The following is a 14,082-nucleotide window of genomic DNA, read 5'->3' on the forward strand; positions in this document are numbered from 1 at the left end:
GGAATAATAATATAGACTATATATAGTAGTCAATATACTAAATTGAGACATTTCCTCTTAAAAAAAAGGAAGCAGATTTAAAACCAATCAGAGTCTATTTCCTAATAAGGGTTTGGGCATACTTTGGGTTAGGTCCTCAGACAGACCCTGATGTGGGAGCACGTGTCTATCAGACAAGCATCCTTCACATAACGCCAAGGGTGGATAAAGGCTGCTTGACTGTAATATAAAATAATTAACAAGGCTGAACCGCTGGTTCATTTCTTTGACTAAAAAAAAGGGTTAACATAAAAAACCTAAACCAATTGTTTTAACAGTTTGCCTTATCAGTCAACAGTTTTCTTTATGGTTGTAAAACAAAAAGCATTTTTTAAATATTCTGTTGAAGATGACTCTGAATGTGAGTTAACAGTGGCCGAGCATAGTTCTCATTTGTGCAATGATTTTTATTCATCACCTGAGTTCTGTGAGTTGTGGTGAAATAATGTTTTTCAGCAGAAGGGAAAGAATTATGGGAGAAACGTGAATGAGTGCAGAATAAGGCCAATTAAGATAAAGTAATTGGTCAAGGTCTTATTTCTTTGTTTTAGTTACCATCCACTGGAGAGCAGGGCTCATTGATCTTAGTGGGGTTACTTCCTTACAAACTGCAGGACTGAGATTGTAGAGCTTCCCTGAATCATCTGTAACATTATAACCCTGTAATTCTAACAAGGTATGAAAGAGGCTTCCAACAAAGTAGGGAAGATATTTTAAAGTGGGTCAAAAAAAAGATAGGTTGAATTTGGAATATGGAGATTTTCCATTGAATTCATAGGATTTGTACAAAGAAGTAGAATTTGATCCTTATTAATACAATACAAAGCCTTGGAATTTATTCATTGTTAAACTTCTGTGCTTTAGCCAATTCATTTTTAAATAGTCCCTTCTCCAATGAGAGTCACAGAGTCCTTACCTAATGTTAAGGTAAACATTAGGAACTCTGTCCACAATCAAATCTAAATAATATTTAAGAAACTAAATCCAAGACATTAGCAATAAAAAATACTTAGCATGTATTTGTTTCCTGGGAGCCTACATGGAAATCGAATTCCACTGGCTGCACTTACACAGAACAGAATTCAATTAAAAAGAAAAATTCCACCTGAATTCCATGCTGTGAAAAGCACTTGCAAATATATTTTAGGGACTTCAGATGTGGAGCCTGGACACAGTTTTCTTTTCTTTTATTTTTTAATGGAATCAGTTGTAATGTCTAAGGTTATTCTTTACTTGCCTCTGCTGAACAGTTTTCACATATAAGCCAATGGAGGACAACTCATTATTAAAGAAGTCAGCAGGTGTCCTATGCTCTGAAACATATTAAATAAAAAACGCAACGGGATCATGTTGACTGTGAGCTCCACGAAGAAATTAAATAATGAAGACAGCATCTCTTCAATGAAGACAGGTTTTCATAAGTAAAAAAGTCTTGTCACAAGATGGAAACTTCTCCTACATGTTTTTACTGGAATCTCTATTCTGGCATTTTCTGAAAATGGGCAATTTATAGGTTTGAGACACTAAAACTTTCTGACTGGAATCCTATGCAATAGAGAGTGATCGGAGTGGCAGGAAAATGGCCTTGTTATCATTCTCAGGTTTGTTGAAGTATCTCACCCATGGTAATATTAATATGAAGCACTCCTGCTAATATAAATAAATAAATAAATAAATAGATGCATTGTATTTTTAGTTCATATTTGTTCAATGTATGAAGCCTTCCAAAACCACAAACATTTAAATGTATTTTCAGATAAGATAACTTTAAACCTTATTAGGAAGGTCAAGAACTAATATAAACAGTTTTGAACTTCCCACTTATTCTGAGTTGTTGAGTAATTGCACCAGCCAAATGGTTTTAGAGTGGTTTTTAATATAAGGAATCACAAAATTTATTGGGTGTTAATTTATTAAAAATTTTGTCATGCAGTAATTGTTTGAAGAAAATTGACAATTAAGAAACCTAACTAAGCTTCTTTTTGAAGGAAAATTAAACTTGATTTAATTCTCTTTGGAAAAATAAAAGTTGACTTCAATAGAAGTAGGTCTGGGCAACTCAGAGTTGATTGGAAAATAAATTATCCTAAGTGCATCCAGACTCACTGAGCATCTTTTAGAAACAGAGTGTTCATAATGAACCAAAGTCTTCTGACAGCTTAATATGACTTTAAAATAAGTAATACAAAAAAAATATTGCAAAACCTTTGTTGACCAGGTGTTTTCCCTTTTTATCAATACAATATATTCCTATAATGACCATCCCATGCTCTGTCATTAAAATGTGAGTTTTCCTTTCAGGTGCTATGTCTCAGACATATGGAATTCTCATCTGCAGTTTTTACTTCCAGCCTCCCAAATTAATCACACAGGGCTTCTTGAAGAACATTTTGCTGCAATCACATATCCACAATCTGGGCTTCAGTGAGTTAGTATGGATTATCAAAACAATTAAAAACTTCTCCAAAACTCCCCACTAATTTTAATACAAGATGACACATTTCCCTATATTTGTGATTTCTAAATTAATATTGTTGTTGGGAATAAGTATTTGTAGGACTGTGGATATGGTCTTGGTTCAGCAGAAGTTTGCTGACCTAGACCTGTGTGTTTGCAGAAGAGAGGCCTCAGCTTATGTTAAGTTACGAGTGAAAATTACAAAATTCTGATGTCCTGATGCCATTCATTCCTACCAATAATTTATTCCATATCCATACTCATTCTGTCAGGAAGGGAAAAACAAATTTTTATTTTATTTTATTTTATTAGTATTTTCAAATACTAATTCTTCCCTAGATATAACCTAAAGTTGAATTAATTACAGTGTTTGCTAATCTCTTGTTGTCAGCCTGATGCTTCATATGTGGGTAATTGTGTGTTTAACAGAAAAATTTCCCAGAAAGTTCAGAGGGAACCACAAAATTTGTTCAGTTATATGCACTTCAGTCTCAATGTATGATGAAAAATCTTTCTCCTACCATTTTTTCATTCTAGTTGCCATTGCCAGACCCCTCAGGAAAAAAAAAATAAAAATCCGTAGCAATCCTTATTTTTCCTTAAATGAGATATGTGCACATGAGTCTGCCTGGGTCAGGAGGAGTTCTACCAGTGCTCCATTTCAGCAACCCAGGGCCCAGTGCAAGAGTCCCTGTCAGGGGCACTGCTGGAACCCAAACCCAAAGCTGAGCCTGGAGCTTGGAGCAGCAGCCAGGCTGAGCACTGGGCTTGCAGCTCTGTCTAACGCTGCAATTCCACGTCTAACAAAGTGTGGGAGTGTGGGAGCTTACCCTTGGAGATCTCCTGAGTAAAGCACAGATGGCAATCTCTAAGTGAGTTGGAAGAGTGAGTGACCAAATAAATTGAATCCATTCAATCACTTTCAAGACTTGTCATCCTTGTGTAGCATTTTGATCCCGTGCTTGAGTAAATGTATGATTAAAATTTTATTAAAAGGTAATGCTCCCGTTCTAATGATGGTTAATTATATATAATTAAACTGAAAGGATTAATAATATTAAACATTTCATCAGAGGTAAAGATAAATATAAATACATATATTGTAGTATGATTTAATATGAGTATTTAACATTGAGCCTATATTATCTTCAATACATTATGCAAAAGAGCAAATTAATAAAATAGTACATGAAATAATACATGAAATAATATTATGTTCCAGGTACTATGTAAAATAAATGTCTGGTTCATTACTTCCAAGCTCATAAAATCCATTTGATTTTGGGGGTGCAATAGGCAAGGAGTAGTCGAAGTAGTTTTAAAAATTCTTATAAGAAGTCCCTATTAAATAGATGCATGCACTTCCTTACTATGTCACCACCCGTCCCTGTGAAAAGTTAATTACAATGCTAAATGACCTACATTTTTGACCACAGAGTCATAGATTATGATTTGGAAATACCTCATTTCCAGCTAACGTTGAATCCATACATCCTTATAGGCCTAGCTTCTGATTTTCAGAATCTTTGAAACAGACCTTAAATATTCATACACAGGGTATTCTTCTTGCATTGGTAATATCTGACAGATCTAAACTCATTTTGACTCTTTTTAAAAACTTCAGTGTTTAGTGTCACAACAACACAACTTGATCTCTACCCATAGATACACCTTGTTTTAAACAAAAATATTCATTCCAGTAGTGATTTCTGCCGTTAGATTCAGTTAATCTGTATCTCCAGATGTAAAATGCTGTGCCTTCATAGAAACTCTGTCCTGTAAAATGTTGTGCCTTAACATAGTTTAATAAGCTGAGAAATGTGTTAGCTTTTTAAATAATTCCTTTAAATTGTGTAGTTTTAAGTCACAGAGATGTTTAGGATTCTGAAAACTATAAGGAGCTAGTATTTTTCTAGCAATGTCTTAAGGCCCTCAGAAGAATTTTAAGGATTTTTTATGAACCTCAGTATGCATTTTTGAGCTAGATTTTGGCATTGTTTCACTGTAACTCCAGTACGACTCAAACAGTTTATTTTATAATTAAAAGCAAGGAAATAGTAACAAAAATACATAATATATGGTACTCGTGTTTATAATAGAAACATCCATAAAGAAAGAAACATGTTCTAACTCTTCTCATTACCCCAAAGGGAATTGCATCTTTAATCACACAAAGCACAACGGCTTTCTAATTTTGTTTAAAGTGTTTCAGTACTTACAAAAACCAGATCAGGTTATTGTAAATCTAGAGCAAATTAGAATCATTGGCCTCTGCTCAGCTGTATTCAAGAATACTATGTAAATCATAAATTTAATGGCATACTGAGACGCACATCTGTTTCTATTTTGTAGAAGTTAATAATCTAACTTCAGAGTATTTAAACATTACTTTCATTAACTGGAAAATTGTGAAAAATAGAGACTGCTGTAAGTCATGTGTTGCAGCATTATGCTCAGGGAAATATAAAAACTGCATGTCTGTGCAGTAAAGCCTAAGTTTCTAAGAGATGTGCCATTGTCTGTTCCGTGACCTTGCAGCTCCTCTGTTTACCAGGGAAAACTTACACAAACAGAGCTGCAGTGCTCAGTAGAATCTGCACCTGCACATAGTAGATTCCCGTTTGTATTTTTAATAGCAAACACCTTTCACAACAAGGAATAGATGGTGCCTGAATTCCCTAAACTTACATAGATAAAGACCTAATGGCTTTTCCTATAGTTAGCATTTTAAATCCAGGTAAATAATCTGCAGATCAATATACATATTGCAACTGATTTAAAAGATATTTTTGACGTTAGAACTGATAAAACTGCTGTGCTGCATAAATCAATTCCCAGTACATACTTACTTTTATAAAACTTACTTTTTTGGTCCAGTGTGTACTCTGTCGCATAAGTTGCTTCATAATGAAGTTTTTATTGAAAAGTTTATTAATTTATTAATGTCTTGCACTGGATCACAAATGAGGCATCATGCACAATGTATGTAATATGAAAAGAACAGATTGTGTGTGATTTGTTGGAGAAACAGCAGTATTTTCAACATTTTCTTTGTTGTAAAGACAGTAGTTTTTATGTAAAAAAAATATGTCACAATTTCATGTATGTAATTTTATTACGTAATTTCTAACTGATTTTTTCTGTTCAAATAATCTCTTTATTAAAAGACACCCAATCTTTAGGAAGTCGAATGCCACTTATGTACTGTTTTGCTTGTGCTAAAATTACCTGCAGTAGTAGATACTTTGCATTAAAGCTTAGGGTGCATAAAGCTGAATGGGATTTATGTAAATAACTGTATGAATATGTATCCCACCTTTTACCAGTGCTAATTTCAATGAACTGTATTTGAGAGGGAATTATATTAATATATACAACTGATAGGAAATTTGCACATTAATTTTACTGTCAACAAAAATTCTGATGAAAGCAAATTAAACTGACATAGCCATGTAGAGAAGCAACAGGAAGAGAAAACCGAAAGGTGAAACTGGGTACCTACATGGTGCAACACAAATTTGTGGCTTATTCTTCAGTAATATTTAGAGCTTGAATATGCAGAAAATTCTGCCATTCCTGTGTAAATGCATATGGGGTTATCACTTTGCTTTCCAAGCATCTCATAAAAGTTTAAGTGTCTTGTTTTAATGATATATTAAATGCAGTACTATGATTTACCAGATACAATACAAAAAGATCATATTTTGCTGCTGAGTAGTCAACAAACAACAGCCGGTGCTCATAGTGAGGTGAAGAATAGCATCTTAATTAATTATTGAATACATTTTATTGTTTTTAATTAGCAGTAGTACTAAGCAGTCAATCGATGTTCCTCAAAACAGGAGCATGGTACTAATGTCATTCTTTGACTGCAGTGTTTTTAGGAAGGCGTAGCCATACCTTCAATCAGATTCAAGTCTATTTGTCAAAAACACTGAGGTCTGTCAAAAGTAAATGATCATTTAATTAAAGAAATAAAAGGTGGAATATCTTTGATCCCTATACTTAGTGATATTAATTCGCCGTGCTGCAGGTGTTTGTAATATATAACAAATCATTACCGAAGCTGAGGCTTTTATAGGTGGTTTCGGTGAAGGAAAATGGCTGTTCTTTACAACTGCCAGAGTTACACCTGGCAATGTAACACAAGCACAACAAAATGTGAACTAGAAGATGTAAGCCTGGAAACAAATCTGGGTCTCCCTCTCCATGCACTGCTCATGTCAGCTGAGATGGATTGCAGAGCAGTGCCACTGTGCAAAGTTGATGGGGAGGGGAGGGAGACTGAATTTGCTGCTGTGTCTAGGCTCTCTGACCAGTGATCCATGATGCATCTCTGGTATCTGCTCCAGAGGGAGCCAATCACGTAACTTTCACCATTTCAATGGCAATCAGTAACAAGAGGAAAAAATATAATCTTATAAAAAAAAGATAAGGTACCAAGTCCTTGTGTTAAACCGCATAATAAAATCAAAGCAAGTATAACCAATCAACTAAGGTTAAAGCACTTCCAGAGTGCCATGAGGAACTATGAGAACCAAATAACTGCATGTGAAGCACAACTAACATTGCCTTGATTAAAACTATCAATGGAAAATTCTAAATTAAAAATTAATTAATTTGGTCTGAGAGAATAACACATATTGAGACACACGGAATATAGCAGAAGGGAACTGATATATGCAAATTTGGATGCAAATATGGCTCTCATGCCTCGTCTTTTGGTAAAGGAAACTTAAAAGTTGCAATCATGAGGTAAGGAAGTCCCAGTGGGAGGTTCTTTTCTGTTCATGATTGATTGTGAGCACCCTGTCCTTTCCTGTTCATAACTTATTACCGTATCTCTCAACTTGATTATTATGACTATGGACCAGGTTTTCATGTAGGCAATGTATAGAATTTCTGCAACTTGACTCCTAAAGAGAAACATGGAAAGAATTTAAGCCATTAAGTTTAAAGACTACTCTGCTTAAATGCTGCCTACCTGGGGAAGATGTCTCTGTTTAACAGGCCCTTACATGTTTTTTATATCAAATTTTCCTGCAGCTGTAATACTCATCATGCCAAATACTGCTTCAGTCAAGATAAACCAGACTAAGGAGCTCTGCACCTATATTATTGCTAAGGTTCTGTGTAAAAACAAAGCTGAGCAGTTAAAGATGACAGTCAAACTCTAAGAGCATCTGACACCTATGAATGCAGTTAGTCTCCCACTAAATTCAGCAGCAGTCACTCCTTTCTTTTAAAGGTGTAGTTTTATTCTACAACTAGCAGTTAGAGACTTGTCCAGTGTATGAAGCAGGGTCAGTTCTCTGCTCTGCTTGAAAAGCACATTTCTCACCAGCTAAACAATTCTCTAACCCACAACCTGATTGGAGATGGAAACACTCTCCATTTCTCCTGTTGAAGTTCTGCACCAGGCAGAAAATGATTCATGATTCACTGGGCTAGAAAGTGAGAACACCAGAGGGAACATGACTCTGTAGCTTAATGATTTGGGCACTCAACTGAAATGGGGAGACCTCAGTTCTGGTCGGTGGTCCAAGAATTTGATGTATTTTATCCCATAACTCCTCAGGAACGTAAATTTAACCTTACCCCCAAATGTAGGCAACTAAATCTTTATGGGTTTGTAAAGCTGTGCACATATCCTCAAATCTTGGTCTGTTCCATCAAGAATATGGATTTTAACAGTGCAGATTGAGGTGTTTGGGTAAGAAGAGAAAAGCCTTCATGGAATCATATTTGCAAATGCAATGGTTTGCATTTGCAAATTCTTTGTTAATCTTTTTTAGCATTACCTTTCATTTTGTGATACAGAAGCAACAGAAGAGTGGCTAGAAAGCTAGGTAATATGATACTTAAAAGCACTATGTAATAAATACAAATTCTTAGATTGGAGTTCAGATGCAATTGGAATTTGATAAAGCAAATTATTGCCATTCTTTTATATTTAGCAGGAAGGTTGCAAGAGGTAAGAAGAGATGGTGAGAATATGCTGAGACCACCACACATGCCAGTCTGACTCATGGGGTACTTCTCTCACTGCAAATTAGAGATTGAGCAAAGTCATGGCAAATTGTATAATACAGTTGTGTGAGGGGGAGGAAGAGAAGGAGCTCCCTGCCTGTCAAGCAAAACTGCATTTATTCTAAATAGAAGAATCTATTTAATTTCTTAGTATTCTCTTGGGCTTCTCTCCTTAAAAAAACTAAAACAAAACTTTTTTTTTTGCTGCCCAAATGCAGAATGTGTACCTATACAGATATAGCAGTTAGAGGAAAGGGAACCTGGAATGTGCAAGCCTATTGGGACCTCCTGACATATCTCTTCCCCCAAAAGCTCAGCACTGCAGTTTCTTTCCTGGTATGATCATTTAAGCTTCAGTGTTGAGCTTTTCATATGAAAACAGGGAATTGTACTAATTTCTTTTTAAATGTGTCCTGCTACATTACTCCTAACAGCTCAGTCTTGAAAACTCCTTGGCCTTTTTAAATGCCTGCAGCATAAAACTAAACTTTTCTCCAACTTACATCCAAAACACCTGAATTCCAAAGGAATGTATTTCTTCAGTAACATTGAGCTGCATTGCTCCCCCAAACACTCAGAGAGTGGAGAGGTAACTGCAAAATTCTGCATAAAAAACTGCATCTAAATCCACTTGCAAAAATCATATTGATCTCTTCTAATTTATTAATGTGAGACAAAAATTCTGTTTCAGCATACGAGTTAATATGGCATACACATGCTTTTGTTTCATACTGCATTTTCTCTGAACGAGGTTGTTTCTAATATTACTTAATTAAACAAAATTAAATTAATTTCTAAGAAACAAGAAAAAACAGCTTTGTTGAATAAAATGATCTTCATTTTCTTGAAGCTATTTAAATTAAAAACATGCGTCTCTACAGTTGGAAAAAAAACCATCCATGGTTAAAATGTTTGAAGCCCATCAATCTCTTTAACCACACAGCTAATGTGTTCCTTCTGTTTTCTTTGAATGAAATCACCATGAGTGGTTAGATGTTGATTTAACATAAAGCAAGTGGAAATGGGTGTTTCCTTAGTCATGTGTAGAATTTATTTTTAAAAACAATTAGCAAGTGTTATGAGTAAGTCAATGATTTTGTCATTTCTTAAATAATGATATAGATTATGAGTCATTAAAATTGATTACTGAAGTAAACTATGCAAAATGAAAATTCATATTACATTTATTTGTTAGGAACAGCTGCAGAATTCTCTTATTTTATTGATGGGTTTCATTTTTTTTCCCCAAGTGACACTAAAATCAATTACTTAGTTTAAAAGACCGGTAATTGTCAAGATATATTTCCAAACTTTTAAGGCAATACATTGTAAATTTCCTATTATGGGTTGTATCATTCACAGTTTATTCATATAAATTTGACTGCAAAATTAATTGGGGATTTTCCTAAATAAAACAAGCAAAATTTTCTATTTTCTGTTGAAATGGTAAAATCATTGAATGGTTTGTTTCTTTTTCATGGAAAAAAAAAAAAAGTCTTTACATCATAGCAATTAAACTGTGTCTTTATATCAGTGCACCAATTTTAGCTGATGTTAATGCATACATATATTTACTACCTCTTCTGTCAGTCTTTGCCAACATTACATCTAATTACAGGTTCATTGATACGTTATTCACAGGAGTACAGACAGATAAGAAGAAATGTCAGTCAGTAGTATTTAAAGTTCAGTCATAAAACTCCAGTAATAAAAAAATAGGCTGCATAAAATCTGTGTAAACCATTACTCATGGGGGAACTGACACTTAGGGCAATACAAAATATTATTTATCAAGGTATTGAAACATTTTAAATTAACCTTTTTATAAATAGGTAGATATAAAATGCAATTCTATGACCAAAAAAATAATTAAAAAAGCTAGAGCAGCCTATAAGATCATATTACAGACATCATAATTTGGCCAATTTTTTGACACAAGTTAAATCATCTTTCTCATATGCATCTCTTTCAAGTACACAGCTGACAGTTCAATCCTTTCAAGTTGTTACTTACTACACGTTGTCCCTGGAAATGCTAATTGATACACAATTGTTGTGATTAAAAATTACTATGGATTTGCTTTTAGTGTTTCAAGGACATCATCCAGCAGATTCATGAAAGTAACTGGAGAGTAATACATACAGAATATACCCTTAACATGAAATATTACAAATTTAATGTTCATTAAAGAGTGGGAATAAAATATTGCAAATTATTTTTATAAGAATATAACATTTCTTCTTGTGTTTTCAAGCTAGATATTTTGCACTCTTGAAGCAAAGCAAGATTTTTCTTAAAATCTGCATTTCTGGACTTTTTTGTGGAGTCTGTGGAATAAGATTCATATTTTATAAGGATATGTCCAAAAGCAAATAGTAGGAAGTCATAATGGTGGAAAGGAACTTGATTTGCTATAATTCCTTCTTACATATTAATATTAAAATCTGGCAATAATTGTGGCTGAGTAAAAACTAAAGGATCAGATTTAGTATGTCATGCGTACATGTGTGTACAATTTTTCTTTTAAAGAAACATATGCTGATTCATGTGAAGTAAAATTAATCATTTGAATAATAGTATTATACTTGCCAAAACAATATACACCTCTGCCAGGTATTCTTATATCTTAATGCAGTTTTAATGAGAATTAATGGAAACATGTGTTTTCGAAACAAATGCTAAAAGGTCTTTGCATTTCTAGCAATTGTTTAAAACTCAGTTTTACAGCTTGCCATTGTAAAAGAGTTGTAAAACTCCATCTCTGCATGTAGAAAGAAATATGATTCCAGAAGTTTTTGATGAAAAGAGGGAAAATGAACTTCAGTCCTACATTTGAATCCACATAGGTGAATTCACTTTGACTTCTGCAAATATTAGCACAAAGCCTAGTTCTGCAGTTCTTTTCAATCTTTTTGTGGGCAGAAAAAAAAATAGAGAACCCAACAGACTTTTTTTGTTGCAAACAGAAGAACTCTCTCTCATGTCCTCTCAAAGGAAAACCATCAACCCCAGACAATTCTTGTATTATCGACAGTTTTCTGGCTAAATCCTGTTCTCATCAACTAAACAAAAGTCAGTTAGCTCAGGGCTATCAATGCTTACGTGCAATTACACGAAAGAAAGAGAGAGAAAGAGAGGAAGAGAGAGAGAGAGAAAAAAAGAGAAGAGAGAGGAGAGGAGAGGAGAGGAGAGGAGAGGAGAGGAGAGGAGAGGAGAGGAGAGGAGAGGAGAGGAGAGGAGAGGAGAGGAGAGGAGAGGAGAGGAGAGGAGAGGAGAGGAGAGGAGAGGAGAGGAGAGGAAAGGAGAGGAAGAGAGGAGAGGAGAGGAGAGGAGAGGAGAGGAGAGGAGAGGAGAGGAAGAGGAGAGGAGAGGAGAGGAGAGGAGAGGAGAAGAGAAGAGAAGAGGAAGAGAAGAGAAGAGAGAGAAGGAGAAGAGAAGAGAAGAGAAGAGAAGAAGAAGAGGGAAGAGAAGAGAAGAGAAGAGAAGAAAAGGAAAAGAAAAGAAAAGAAAAGAAAAGAAAAGAAAAGAAAGAAAAGAAAAGAAAAGAAAAGAAAAGAAAAGAAAAGAAAAGAAAAGAAAAGAAAAGAGGGAAAATAGAAAGAGTAGGACTTGTTAATGATACCGTTTAAAACTTTGGTAAAATCATAGCAAGTCAATATGTTTATATTTCTATGACCTTCTTTTTAAGCATGTTTCTGTAACAGATGCAACCTATCCTTTCAATGAAAGTCAGCTTCTAATAAAATACAATAAAATGCCTGTATCATTTAATTCCATTAGAAATGCATAAGGAGTTATTTAAGGTTTAATACAGTGTTTATAAGGATAGCAAGAAAGGGCGATTTGCTATATTAGAAAACACAAAGAACTTAATAGAGAACTCTACTTTTTTGCTGTATGTTGCTCTCACAGAAACTCATACTTTAAACTGTATATAGTAGGTCCAAAACTATATGATGATCTATCCTCCATTCTGTTTGAGGCATTTTGCAGATTAACCCAGCTGAAATCAGCCTCAGGAAAGTGCACTGCTCCCTGCGGCAGAACTCCTCCTTTGGTCCTAAAAGCTTGAGATTGTTCTTCCAGTCCCCAGTCCCCTGAACTGAAGAAGGTCAGCATGGCTATGGCATGTCCATATTTCAGTGGCTTCTAGATATTCACCCCTAGGAGTGTCACTAGCCCTGGACCAGCTCTGTGGTTCTCACTACTCTATATTGCAAGGTCTTCAAGATCCAGTCTCCTTTTAACATGTCATTTTTTCATAATACATGTTTCAATTTCTAAACACCAATTGCACAGGCATGCAGAGACATCAAAACGATTAAGTTAAAAAAAAATCATTACCATAACAAAGGTAATGATCCTGATTCTCTGGTGTGGCATAGGTAGTGTCCTCTGGATTGTCAGTGTGCTTTGGACCTAAAACAGTTGATCAAGCCCCAAGTGGTCCTGCCTAGTACATGCGATTTCGTGAGTAGAAGCAGTTGAGAGGATTTAATTTCAGTGCTGCAGCGAGGGAGGAGATGGCTAAAACCCCCAAACAAGGGGAGGGGGCAGTTATCAGGTCAAGTCTGAGCTGCTTTGACCGCGGCTGTCGCTCCCTCTGGTCACCGCAGCCCCGGGCGGGCGCGGAGCGTGGGACGCGCTCGGCCCTCGCCCCCCGCTGGCACCGGCCCTCGCTAATGCCCAGCTGCTTCTCCCTGACCTTGAGAGCTGGGAATTGCCCGTGCTGCACATCCTGAAAGGGCAGAGCGGATCCTCAGTGTTTTGCATCCATACAGAGGAGAAACCCAAACCCTACAAATCCCAGACCTGGCTTCCAAGAGCAGATTTTTGGGAGAATGCAACAACGCTACTAGACTGCGTTTTGCATCCGAGCACGGCAGTGAGTCAACTGAGTATCCTTTAAATCGTTTCCAAGTGCTGTTTACCCTGCCCTGACATGTTTTCCCTAGCGCATCGCTGTGCCTCGGCGCGCCGTCCCTGCCGGGCAGGAGCCGGGCCATGTCAGTGCGAGGGAGCGAAGGAAAGGACCAAGGGAGCCCTGAAGGCGCTGGGGTGCCGGGGCCCGCCGTTCCTCCGCCCCGCCTGCCCTCTCTCGCTGCTCGCCCAGCCGGTGAACGATTTTTTGGGTGATGCCGGGGAAGGGGAGGCGGGAGACAGGCGCTGCGGTGCGGACAGCCGGCCGGCGCGGCGCGAGCCCAGCCTGCCGGGAGCTCCGCTCGGGCCCCCCGCACCAGGCGGGGTGCGCGGCAGCGCTGCGCGGTTCGGGTACGGGCACGAAGGTGCGGCGGGGACGCCTCCGGCCGGCCGGCCTGCGCGCCTGCAGCCCGCCGGGGAGGCAGAGGGAGGGGGCGGCGGCAGGCCCCAGGCCCCGGGCCCGGCCAGAGCCCGGGGCCCGAGGCGCCGGGCAGGGGCGCCCAGCGGCTCCGCGGCGGCGGGCGAGCGGCTCGCTCCGCCTGCGCGGCCCCCTCGGCATCCGCGGCGGCGGCGCGGGCAGCGCCAGCGCGGAGCCGGTTCTGCGCGGCCTCTGGTGCCGAGCGGCCGCTATTTAGC

The sequence above is a fragment of the Sylvia atricapilla genome, chromosome 9 (assembly GCF_009819655.1).
Source record: "Sylvia atricapilla isolate bSylAtr1 chromosome 9, bSylAtr1.pri, whole genome shotgun sequence".
Classification (NCBI taxonomy): Eukaryota; Metazoa; Chordata; class Aves; order Passeriformes; family Sylviidae; genus Sylvia; species Sylvia atricapilla.